The following is a 13,488-nucleotide window of genomic DNA, read 5'->3' as shown; positions in this document are numbered from 1 at the left end:
TGAACCCATATTGTTTGGTTCTGATGCTCATTCTCTATTTATGTCTCTGTCTATTCTAGTGGTCTGAACATTCATTCATTCATTCATTCATTCTTCATTCATTCATTTCTTACTCAAAAAACAACTCAGACTGACCTGCTTGCTTTTTCATTAATCAGGGCAATGGTCCCTATCTGTGGATACACATTACAATCTCCTGGAGGAGATACAAACCCAGGCTGCACCTCAGATCAATTAAATGAAAATCACTGAGGGTGGGGCCCTGGTCCCCAAGTGATTCTATTGTGTAGCCAGTGTTGAGACTGGTCATCCCAGGAAATGTTCTCCAGGCCTTTGCTGTCTGGCCTGGGGCAGATGATTTACATCAGGAAAACTAGAAAGGGAAAGTGTGCTGTTATATGAATGAACGGGTAGAGTATGTTAATAGATACCTAGAAAGAGTTGTTTATACTTAGAATTATTATATAATTTTTCATCCAGTTTGGGACACTTTTAACTGGATATAACACTAGACAGTGGGTGCAGACTGGGATAGCCACAGGCAAACTTGAACAAACGGCAGCCCTAGCTATACTCTGTCACCAGCTCTATTTATCAGTTTTCTAGAACCTCCCCCTAACCAGGCTTTCACCATATTATTCATAAAATCTTTTATTGTCCAGATTACCAATTTCTACATTGTTAAAAGTGACAGTCAATTGTCTGTCCACATTTTATTCGGCCCAACGTTTGACATAGTTGATCTCTTCTTTACTTCATCATACACCACACTCCCCTGGTTTTCCTTCCAGCTCACTGGTTACTTCTTCTTAATGCTGGTTTCTCATAAACTCTTAGCCCTCTTAATATGAGTATACCTGGGTTGGGCCTTAGGCCTTGCTCTCTTCTTTGTTTTTATCTACCTCCCTTGATGGGCTCATCAGGTCTCATGGATTGAAATGTTATCATTATGCTGACATGTCCCAAATTTATAGTCCTAGCTCTGATTTCTTCAGTGCACAACAGGCTCTCTTTTTTACCTTCCAGCTTGACATTTCACCTGGATGATAAGAGTATCTCAGACTTCAGTTTCCCACAACTTAACTCCTCTAAATCCCTCATTCTTACATAAGATCTTTTTCTCTCATGATCTATCACAATGAGATATCATGTCACGACTATTAGGACAGCTACTATTAAAAAAAAACAAAACAGAAAACAAGTGTAGGTGAAGATGTGGAAAAAAGGGAACCCTTGTACATTGTTAATGGGAATGTAAATAGGTGTATCCTCTAAGGAAAACAATGTGGCTGTTTCACAAAAAATTAAAAATAGAACTGCTATGTGATCTAGCCATCTGTCTTCTGGGTATACACTAAAAAATAACAACAGTTTCTTGAAGAGATATCTGAATTCCCACATTCATTGAAGCATTATTGATAATAGCTAAGACATAAAAACAACCTGTGTCCACCTATAGATGAACAGATAAAGAAAAGAAGATGAGAGATACTTATCTTTACCTCTCCCTCCATCTCTCTCTGTCTCTATCTCTGTCTCTATCTCTATCTCTGTCTCTGTCTCTATATCTTTGTCTGTATATAAAATGAAATACTATTTAACCATGAGAATAAAGGAAACACTGCCACTTTTGACAATATGGATGAACCTAATAACATTATGCTAATTGGTTGCTAGGGGATTGGGATGGAAAAAAGGGAGATTTTGGCCAAAGGATACAAAGTTCCATTATAAGATGAGTAAGTTCTGGGGATCCAAAGTGAATCATGGTGACCATAGTTAACAACTGTATTATATACTTGTCATTTGCTCAGAGAGTAGATCTTGTGTTCTTGCCATACACATACACAAAAGGTAAATATGTTAAGTAATGGAGGCGCTAAGTAATCCTATTATGGTAATCATTTCTTAATAGATAATGTGCATCAAATCATCATTTGTACATCTTAAACTTATACAATGTGTATGTTAAATATATCTCAATATCTTTGGGAAAAAAAACCCAAGCCCCTTTCCATATCATTGCTCAGACCCCCAAAACATACTGATTTTACTGTGTCTTCTTTTTATTACACCCATGTTTAATTGGTCAGCATGGGCTTTCAAAATATACCCAGAATTTGTCCATCTCTCATCTCACAATAGCCACCACTTTATCCCAAACCTTCATTATTTCTTGGCTAGATTAATACACCAGTGTGTCTCTGCCTGCTCTCTTCTTGCTTCCCTACTGTCTCTCTCTAACACTACAACTAAACTTATACTTTTAAAACACATGTCAATTTATCTCATATTGCTGTTCAAAATCTTCCATTGGCTTCCAATCCCTCACAGAGACAAGGTCTAAATCCTTATAATGACCTCTCATACTCTCCATACTCTCACTCTGTCTCCTACCTCATGTACTACCACTGTCCCCTTCACTTATGCTGCTCTCCCCACGCTAGTTTCAGACTTGATCCTAAAACATGCTGATCTGGGGCAGATGATCACTGTCTCTATGTTGACATTGCTGCAAACACTGGGCCTTGGTACTGCATGTTCCCTCAGCCTGGAATGCCTTATACCTTGGTATCTGCCTACTCACCCTCCTATCTCCTTTGAGTCTTTGTTCCAAAATCACCTTCTAATAGAGGCCCTATAGAAACACTCCTTAAAATATCACCTTATCCTCCAGCATGCAATATATTCTCTATCTCCCTTTAAGCTTTATATTTCACCATAGTATTTTTCACCAATTCATGTACTTCATATTATACTTATTTTTGTCTCCTTCTCACTTACATTTAAGCACCATGAGGACAAAGATTTGTTTCTGTACCCCCAGTGCCTAGAAAAGTATCTAAAAGAAGAGAGGTGTTCAATAAATATTTGATGAATAAATGAATTATCAGAGTTGAAGGGAGGAGGACTGCAGCTTGGTTTTCAACAGGACAATATCTTAATGCTCTCCTATATCTTAGTGACTCACCAGGGGAAGTGAGGAAAAATAGAAATGGGTTTCCTATGAGGATGTATCAGGACATTTGGTGTAGCCGATCTTTATTAAATGCTTACCTTATGTCAAGGGCAGTTTCAGAGCTGCTTTTGACTCACAGAAGCTTATAAGCTACTAGGAAATGTGTAGATATAAACTGTAATGCTAAGCAGAATGACATATGTGCTCATAAAGGAAATCTAAGCATTTGAAGAGGAACCAGAAAGGAAGGTAAGGTTCTTTCTGTGGAGAATGGGTGCCTTACCATGGAAGCTTCCACCGAGAAGATGGAATTTGAACTACACTTGAATCAGATGACAAGTTTGCCAGAGGGGGAATGGAGGAAAGGGTACAGCATGGAAGACAAAAAGACCAGGATATGTCTGGTTGGTAGAGAAGAGACCATTATGACTGCATCATAAATAAGTGCATATTTAATGAGATAGAAATACAGGCAGATGGTTGGAAGCCAGATCATTTAGGAGAGGAAACAGTGTCATGCTGGAGAATTTGGCTACTTTTCAGTAGGAAGCCCAATGTATTTTGGAGACATTAAGTGATGTGATATAACTGACTTTGCAGCATGTTCATCTACAAAAAAGTTCACATTTGGTTTTTGAATAAAGAGCAAGAACTGTCTGGGTGAGGTGAGACGAAAACTATTCCATACAGAAGGGATGTATGTACAAAGGTACAACAGTGGCAAGAATTGTGTCAGTCTCCCTTGTCTGAATGTGAGCACTGCATCTGTAGTACCTAGCAGTTTTGGGGCATAAGAAATGCATAATAAATATTAATTTAGTGAATGAACAAAGGCATAAGCCAAGTGGAAATATGATTGGTGATTTAACAGACACCCCAGAATCTAAGATCAATGTAGCTTCATTCCAGCATGGCTTGAATTATTGACCTGGGCAATAATAGTGGTCACTCTTGTTCTTGAATATAATCTGTGAATAAAGTGAAAAAAATTTGTGTGTGTGTGTGTGTGTGTGTGTGTGTGACAGAATTGTAGAGGTACTTGGTTTATTTTAGATATGGCCTTTCTATCTCTGAGGAATAAGAGGAAACCCATTGAATCTTAGTTTTCTTCAGAGGACTGTAAATATTTTACGTAGGAATTTTCATTAAAGTCTTTGCTTTTTCTCCACGACCCAGATGGCCACCTGGTAATTACTTCACCAGCAGAGCGACTCCTACTGTCAGCAGTCTGCTTTGTTCTTTCACAGATTGTGCTTTTGTTGGATCCAAGTAATCTTTTCTTGACCTCAAGGTCCCAAATATTTTCTCTTACGCTTTCTTCTAGAAATTTTATAGTGTTAGATTTTTTTTTTGAGAATTGGAATCTTTTTATATTTATTTTATCTTTTAAAGATTTTATTTATTTATTTTTAGAAAAAGGGGAAGGGAGAGAGAAGGAGAGAAACATCAATCTGCCAAAGAAACATCAATCAACTACCTCTTGCATGCCCCCAACTGGGGATCTGGGCTCTGACTGGGAAGCAAACCACCAACCTTATGCTTTGTAGTGCAACACCCATCCCATTGAGCCACATGACTCAGGGTGGAATCTTTTATAAAATTATATATATATAAATATATATATTTTATGCTATTGCAGTTGTCCCAATTTTTTCCTCTTTGCCTCCCTCCACCCAGCCCTACCCCCATGCCCTCAGGCAATCATCCCAACATTGTCCATGTCCCTGGGTCATGCATATATGTTCTTTTTCTACTCTGTTCCTTATGCTGTATTTTACATCCCCATAATTATTATGTAACTACCAATTTGTACTTTTAATCCCTTCACCATTTTTGCCTATCATCCTGACCCCCATCCCATCTGACAACCATCAAAATATTCTTTGTATCTATGATTCTGTTTTTGTTCTGCCTGTTTATTTTGTTTTTTAGATTCAATTGTTCATAGATATGTATTTACTGCCATTTTATTATTTATATTTTTGATTTTCTTCTTCTTAAAGAAGACCCTTTAACATTTCATATAATACTGGTTTGGTGGTGATGAACTCTGTTTGCTTTTTCTTGTCTGGGAGGCTCTTTATCTGTCTTTGATTCTAAATAATAGCTTGGCTGGGTAGAGTAATGTTGGTTGTAGGTCCTTGCTTTTCATGACTTTGAATATTTCTTGCTAATCTCTTCTAGCCTCTAAAGTTTCTTTTGAGAAATCAGGTGATAGCTTTATGTAAGTTCCCTTGTATGTAACCATTTTCTCTTGCTGCTTTTAAGATTCTCTCTTTGTATTTAAATTTTGGCATTTTAATTTTGATGTGCCTTGGTGTGGGCCTCTTTGGGTTCTTGTTTGGGACTTTCTGTGCTTCCTGGTCTTGTATGTCTATTTCCAGCACCCCCATGATATGAATATTGGTACTCTTGAAGTTGTCCCAAAGGCTCCTAACACTATCCTCATATTTTTGGATTCTTTTTTTCTTTTTGCTCTTCTGATTGGTTGTTTTTTGCTTCCTTTTATTCCAAATCACTGATTTGATTCTGAGCTTCATCCACTCTCCTATTGATTTCCTGTAAATTGTTCTTTATTTCAATTAGTGTATCCTTTGTTTCTGGCTGGATGTTTTTTATGCTGTTGAAGTCCTCACTAAGTTCCTTGAACACCCTTATAACCAGCATTTTGAAATTTGCATCTAGTGGATTGATTGTTTCCATTTTGTTTAGTTCTTTTTCTGGAGTTTTGTTCTTTCATTTGGGTCATGTTTCTTTGTCTCCTTACTTTGGTGGCATCCCTGTGTTTGTTTCTATGTATTAGGTAAAGCTTCTACATCTCCCAGGCTTGATAGAGTGGTCTAATGTAATAAATGTCTTGCAAACTCCAGTGGTACAGCATCCCCTATTACCAAAGCTGTGGACTCAAGGTGCACCCACCATGTGAGTTGTGTACATCTTCCTGTTGCAGCTGAGCCTTGATTGCTGCTGGCATGTCCAAGGTCAGTGATCACCTTTGTTCCATCTGAGGTCACACAACATAAGCTACAAAGGGACCTGCAGCTGGCTGCTACTTGTGTTGGGCTTGGAGGTACCCAGGTGAGGCCAACCTATGAACCAAGGCTGGCTGCTACTAGTGCTGGTCCTGGAGCAACTTAGTGAGAGGTACAGGGCTTGCTGAAGGTATATGCTGCTTGTTTGAGAGAATTTAGAAAAATCTGAAGCATGGGCCATGACAAGCCATTCATATGAAAAAGCCACTGGAAACAGCTAGGATGGTCCAGAGATGTGGGTGGGGCAGAGCCTCAGGGAATCACCAGTGTTTGGCAAACAGTGTGGGCCAGGTTAATGGAGCCTCAGACATAGTTCCGGCCTGCCAGCTCTGTGGCTCTATTGGGGGAGAACTCAGAAAAGAAACAATGGACTTTGTTAGCACTTCCATCTGAGAAAAACCTGCCCCCACCCCCAGCTCTCACCCTGATGCCAGACAATTCAGTTCCTCCCTGAATGAATCTGATGCCTTTCAGTCTGCTGTTCCCATACTGGAGATCAGAAGGAGTGAGTCTGAATAAGTCTGTACACTGGCCCTTTAAGAGAAATTGCTGGGACTCTAGAAGTTTCTGTCTTCCACAACCTCAATCCCCACTGGTTTTTACAGCCAGAGGTTATGGAGACTTATCTTCCTAGCACTGGAAATTTGGGCTCGGTCTGGGGCTGGGACCCCTCACTCCTAAAATATCCCTCCCGACTTTTATCTACCACATGTGGGTGTGGGATCAGTCCATTCTGCATCTCTGCCCCTCATACCAGTCTTGATATGGTTTCTTTTTTAATTCCATAGTTGTAGAACTCCCTTTCATCTTGATTTCTTTTGGTTCTGAATGATGGTTCTATATAGTTTTAGATTTTACATCATTTAGGTCTTTGGTGCATTTAGAGTTAATTCTTTTGTGGTACAAAGTACAGGTTCAGGTTTTTTGTTCGTTTATTTGTTTGTTTGGTTTTTGCACATACATTTCCAATTCCAGTATCATTTGTTGAAATAATACTAGCTTTTTTTTTAACCAAATAGATTTTGTTGAAAATTGTATGTGTGTGTGTGTGTGTGTATGTCTATGTCCTTATATCTTTGGACTTCTTATGTATCATTGATCTATTGTCTACCTTTGTGCTAACATCACTGTTTTGATTAATGTAAATTTATAATAAGTCTTGAAACCAGATCATGGAAGTCATTCAATTTTTGTTCTTTTTAAAAGTTGTTTTGGTTAATCTAGATTCTTTGCATTTTCATATGAATCTTAGTATCAGCTTGTCAATTTACTTTAAAAAATCTGCTGTGACTGTGACTATATGATAGCGTTGTATGTCTCCATTAATTTAGAAAGAATTGACATCTTAATATTGAATTGTCTAACATACAATTATGGTAATCTCTCCATTTATTTATTTAGGTCTTCTTTAACATCTCCATCAATGTTTTGTAGTTTGTAGTATTTAACTACTTCACAGCTTTTTCAGATTCAATTTTAAATATTTGGTATTTTTGATGCTATTAGAAGTATGTTTTTAAAATTTTAATTTCTGATATTTCATTTCTAGTTTATAGAAATACAGTTGATCTTTGTATTAACAGTCTTGTATCCTACAGCTTTGCTAAACTCAGTTCTAGGAGCTCTTTATTGTTTTTTAAGATCGCATTGGAATTTTTACCTAGATGATGTTGTCAATTGTGAATAAAGTCAATTTCACTTCTTCTTTCCTAATCTTGGTATTTTTTATTCCTTTTTTAGTGGGAGAGGTCTACAAACTTTTTTAAGGTAGTAAACAAGTTGTAGAAGTCAACTTGTTCATATCCTACATTTGTTTTGTATACAGCATGAGAGTAAATCTAATTCCTGTTGCTCTATCTTAACCAGAAGCAAAAGTTCTGCTCACTTAGATTGAAGATAAAGACAAAATATGAGATTTTAAAAATAATCTTCAGACCCAAGGTATTGCTACTGCCCAATGAGTTTTTGAGCCCATTGTGCTTAATTTCTCATGCGAACAAACCAAGTATAAAGAGACAGTACTACTAAGGGGGCCACAGAGGTCAAGAGATCTAAATTATTTTCAAGGTCAATAGTGATAGCAAAAAAAACCAGTTTCTTGCATGTGTGTAGCTTTTCATGGTTCATGAAACACTTTTGTATTCATGAATTCATAAGGCCCTCCTAGCATCACTGGAAAATAATTGGGGGAGATTATCCCTATTTAGTTGGTAAGGAAATGTGAGCTCACAAAAGTGAAAGGAATTTTCAAAGAACATTCAGTTAAGGATAGGAGAGATAGGAGCTGCTACTACAGTCTGACTTGTTTGCTAACTCTTAAAAAAATAAATAAAAACATGTTTCTATGGAGAATTTCAAACATATACTAAGGTAGCCAGAATTATGTAATGAAGGCCCAGGTACTCATCGCCTGCTATCAACAGTTATATCATGAACATTCTTGCTTCATCTGTATCCCATCCACTCTAAGAGGTCTGTCCAGAAAGTACCCATCCATGTATTATGAAAAGTAGCAACATTTATTGAAGAAGATACAAGATACAAGAAACATTGTACATAGGACATTGATGCCTCCATCTCCATCAAAGTAGGGACATTGGGACCTCACCCAGTTCTCCCAGTGTCTCTTCTACTCTTCAATACACTCTGCAAAATCCTTTGTTGGAATTGCAGAATGAATTTTGCCACAACATGTTTCATACCAAGATCCTGTGTCAAAATCTTGGACATGGTAGTTTTTGGAATCCCCAGATCAGCTTCTAGTTCTCATACTGTCAGTCGCTGGTCTTTGTTGATTGCAGCTTGTATATGTTCCACATTCTCAGGTGTTCTGCTTGTTGCATGCCTTCCAGAATGTGGATCATTTTCAACAGATTCTCAACCATCTTTGAAGCATTTGTGCCACACTTTTATTTGCACTGCACTCATTGCATCATCCCCCAAAATCTTGTGAATCATCTGAATATTTTCCACAGAGGAATGTTCAAGCTTAGCACAAAATTTGATGCAGGTTCATTGCTTTACTCACTCAGTCATTTTGAATGTGATGGCCACACAGGATACGTGCTTACTCAACTCAGCAGTGTCTACCACTGCTACTGACTAGTACAGTGAAGTCATCATTATTCATGCATGTGCCTAATCTTCTTGGCTATCAGGTTACATCAATGTTGTGCAAACCATTCTCGTTATAGTAATAATGGCTGGGCTTTTTCCAGACAGCTCTAATATCATTTACCAGGTAAATAGTTCAAAATGTACTCTAAAAGCTAAGGAGTCTTTTAAAAATACATATCCATAATACATGTAAAATTAGCTTCAATTCCTTAATTTGATCAATTATCCATTCAGTTTACAAATTTCCAGTTAATCTCATAATGTCACAATTTTAAAAATAGTTTATTTGAATATAAATAAGTTCCACACATTATTACTGGTTTCTCTTACTGTATACACTTTTTAAAAAACATCATTTTTCTCCTTGTAATTTATTTATTGAAAGAAAACCCCAGATTATTTTCCTGTAGTGTCTGTAGTCTGTATTTTACTGATTATACTTGTGGTATAAACATGTTCCTCTTTCTTCTGTATTTCATAGAAATTGGTAGTTGCAGCTAGTAGCTTGATCAGATTCAGGTCCAATTGTTTATTTTGGCAAGAAACATCATAAGTGATGTTATGTTCCTCAATAGGGACATAATATCTGGTGGTCTAATTTTTTGTGATATTAGCAGCCATTGATGCTTAAAGCCTATATCTACTAATTTATTATATGCTGTGAAATGATAATATAGTAATCCTATCAACTGTCCAGGATTATTCCCTTTATATTCTCACACACTTAACTAATGAAGAATAAAAATTCTGAAAACCTAACCCAGATCATCTTAAGACCAGTTAAATAATATAAATATTAGAGCAAAAATTGAATGCTCTCCAATCTGTATGACATAACACTTCATTCTTTACTAAGTGTCATTAATTATATTAGCTTGGCTACTTGTATAGAACCCTAGAGGCAAGACAGATGTGTGTCAAATTGGCACAAAAAAGCCCCCCAATAAATCATGCTTCCCTGTGACCATGTTCCCTTTTGTAACTTGACTTTTCCTTCCTCCCATCAAAGGGTGGAGTTTGTTTCCCCAACCTTTGATTCTGGGTTGACCATGTAACTCACTTTGACTGATAGAATATAGAGGAAGTGACACTATGTGAGTCTAGGCCTTAAGAGACCATATAGTTTCTACTTTCTTTTGGAACACCATGCGTTTGGAGAGGCCCAGTGCAGCTCCTTAAGTTTGAAAGACTCTATACAAAAAACAGGGTCAGAGCCCTAGCTGTGTGAGCTGGGCCCTGGCCCTCATTCACCTACCAGTTGAATGCTGCTCCATGAGTAGGCCTAGGCAAGACGAACAGAACTGCTTCACCAACTCACAAAATGTCAGCAAACTCTTCATATTTTAAATCACTAAATTTGGGGGTGACATGTTGTATGGCCAAGGCTAATGAAATAAGGGAGGTTATTCATATTTTACCTAGAAAACTAAAGTACAGATAGAGAAGATGTTCAAATTACAAGGCTGTAGAACTAGATTAGGATTTGGGAATAAGACTCCTAGTCAAGTGTTCTTGTCATCTCTATGGTTCTTTCTCTTCCAAATTTATTGGCCATCCTAATCTAAATGCTCTATTATCCTAAATAACTTCTGAGGTTGAACATCCTCATACCTCAAGGAACCCTGTGAATGGAGGTGTGTTTAATAACTCTGCTATTAGCCAGCACTCTAGAAAGTCCCGTGAGTGAAATAGAAACTGAAAAGCTTTAGTGAAGCTTTAGCCTTAGTTATATTTTCAATTCCTATTGTTACATAGTCTTGGGAAAAGAAATTAGAAAATCCCCAAACTGGTGTGAATATGGAGAAAAGGCTTGCAATGTACAAAGGGTTAAGGGCTTTAAAATAATTACCCAAGCAGAACAACTGTTTTTGTGTAAGTCAAGTAGGTGTTGACTGAATCTATCAATTTGTAAGTCTAAACAACTTCCAGATGGTTCTAATTATGGTAAAATATCTTATATTTGATTAGTACTTTTCAGTTTACAAAGCAGTTTCACATATACATCCTTATTCCAACCCCATGATGGAGCCTGTAAGGAAGTAGGTGAGGGGTTATTAGTTTCATTCTGTAGATGAGGAAACTGAGTCCTAGGAAAGGGAAGTGACTTGCACAAAGCCAATGTATAAGCAAGTAGAGAGCCAAGATTAGAACCAAATATGATTTAATGATTGATGTGTTTTCCACTCCACTGTCTTTGCTCTTGTCCACAGAGCTTCCTTAAGAATATCCTCCATTCAACTGGAGAGCATCATGCTAAGCGAAATAAGCCAGGGGGCGAAAGACAAATACCATATGATCTCACCTATAAGCGGAACCTAACCAACAATGCAAAGAAGCAAGGAAAATATGACCAGCAACACTGAAAGGAAAAGAAATCAACAGAGACAAGAGGGAAGTGGGGGGGCAGGGAAAGGGAAGGGAAGGGGAAAGTCAAGGAACATATAGCAAGGACTCATGGACAAAACCAAAGGGGAAGAGCTGAGGGAGGGAAGGTGGGAGGGGGCAAGGGAAAGAGGTGGGGGGAAGGCAGAGACAAATGTATTTAAAAAGTAAATAAATTAATTTTAAAAAAAAAGAGAATATCCTCCATTCATTTCCATTTTAGTAACAACAATGAAAGGAGCAACTATGATGTGACACATTTAAAAGACAGGGACACAAAAATTAACAGTTTGGCAAAACAATAGATATAGAAACACATACATTATCATAATAGTAACATTAATTGAGTACTATGTGCCTAATCTTATTCTAAAAGAATTACACATCTTATTTAATTCTCAAAACAACCCTGTAAGGTCTGTGCTACTATTATCCTCATTTTATAGATGAGGCAACTGAGGCATAAAGATGTTTTAAGCAACATCTTAAAGAAACACAGCTTGTAAGTGGTGGAACTGGGAGAATAAGTTCCAGAGTGGAGCCCTGGAGAAGCGAAGAGGGGCACAAAAGAAAGAGACTCCTAGTCTTCTAAGAAAAACTCAGGAAGACTTCATTGAGGACAATTTGCACAAACCAGGCCATGAAGGATCTGGGGTTTGTTGGCAGTCATGGGCAATGGGATGAGTAGGTGGTGTTAGGGAGAGGCATGGCCATAGAACCATGAGAAGTTCAATATGGTGAAGCTTAATGTGGAAGTGTCATCACACAGAGATGTACATGCACATACAGCTATATGACCACAAATGCATATGCAACAATAGCTGCTTTTGGTGTTTATCAAATCCTTTCACCTCAGCACAGCAGAACTTTCAACCAGGGAAAGCAAGTCAAATCTGCTTGTCTAGTTCATTAGCTTGGTCTTGTGGACTTCTGCCAATTCTCACTTGTGATGTTTAGTCCCCAGTTTCATGCTAGTCCACACCTGATGGGCTACTTCTCAGTATCAGGGCTAATTATCATCATTATTGAGAATTTTAATTAGCATAATTACCATCAGCATACATTTTGATTAACAGTCATTAACAGTAATTTCTAAGATTTATTTTTAAGCTGAGATTTAATTATTTAATTAATATAACAATTAAAAATAACTTACATTTACATGGGGCTTGATAGTTTGCAAAGTGGTTTCAAATATAAAATCCCATTTTATCCTCCCCGAAACTCCGGGTGGTAGGCAGGGTGTGGGTTATTATCCAGGTTTTATAGACAAGGAAACTTAGGTGAGGGAGGTGTGGGGACCTCTCCAGTTTCTTGCCTTCCAGTCTGGTTCTATTTTTCCCTCCATCTCTCTCCATCAGCAATTACTCAGAGTTTCACTCCAAGGTGATACCTGAGCCAAATCTTAGGGGATGGGAAGCAGTCATCCAGCCATCAAAGAAGGGCAAGAGCAACTGCAAAGATGATGGCACAGTATAAATGGCACGGCTCATTCAGTGTACTGCCAACATTTCAGAATGGCCTTGTGGCAAAGTGGAAAGAATTTGAGAGTTAGGTGAACCTGGATTTGGGTCTCTGCTTTATCACCTGAGTGATCATCAGCTCTGTGATCCTGGGCAGTTTCCTTAATTTTCTTAATCTCGGTTTAATGGAGGTATTACAGTATTTCATAGGAGGTTTCTGAGAACTTGTGAAAAAAGTGTTACGCAGACTCAGACACACGGTAGTCTCTCTGTAAAAGATAGCTATGCTAGTGTCATTGTCATGATAACAGAGTAAGATGAGTCCTGATCATGTGGGGGTTGAGAATGGCAATATGATGATGCTAGAAGGATATGCAGAAGTCCAATTATAATGACCACCACTAAATAATTTGGACTTTGTCATCTAGACAGATAAGGAGCCACAGAAGGGTGAACAGCAGGGCTGACATGATTAGACCTGTGTTCCGAGAAATCATCCTGTGGAGGTGAATGACTGGTTAGCAGGCTGCTTAAG

This window comes from Pteronotus mesoamericanus, unplaced genomic scaffold, assembly GCF_021234165.1.
Source record: "Pteronotus mesoamericanus isolate MK-2021 breed Mesoamerican mustached bat unplaced genomic scaffold, CSHL_Meso_final contig_105, whole genome shotgun sequence".
Lineage (NCBI taxonomy): Eukaryota > Metazoa > Chordata > Mammalia > Chiroptera > Mormoopidae > Pteronotus > Pteronotus mesoamericanus.
This window is presented reverse-complemented; position numbering follows the sequence as displayed.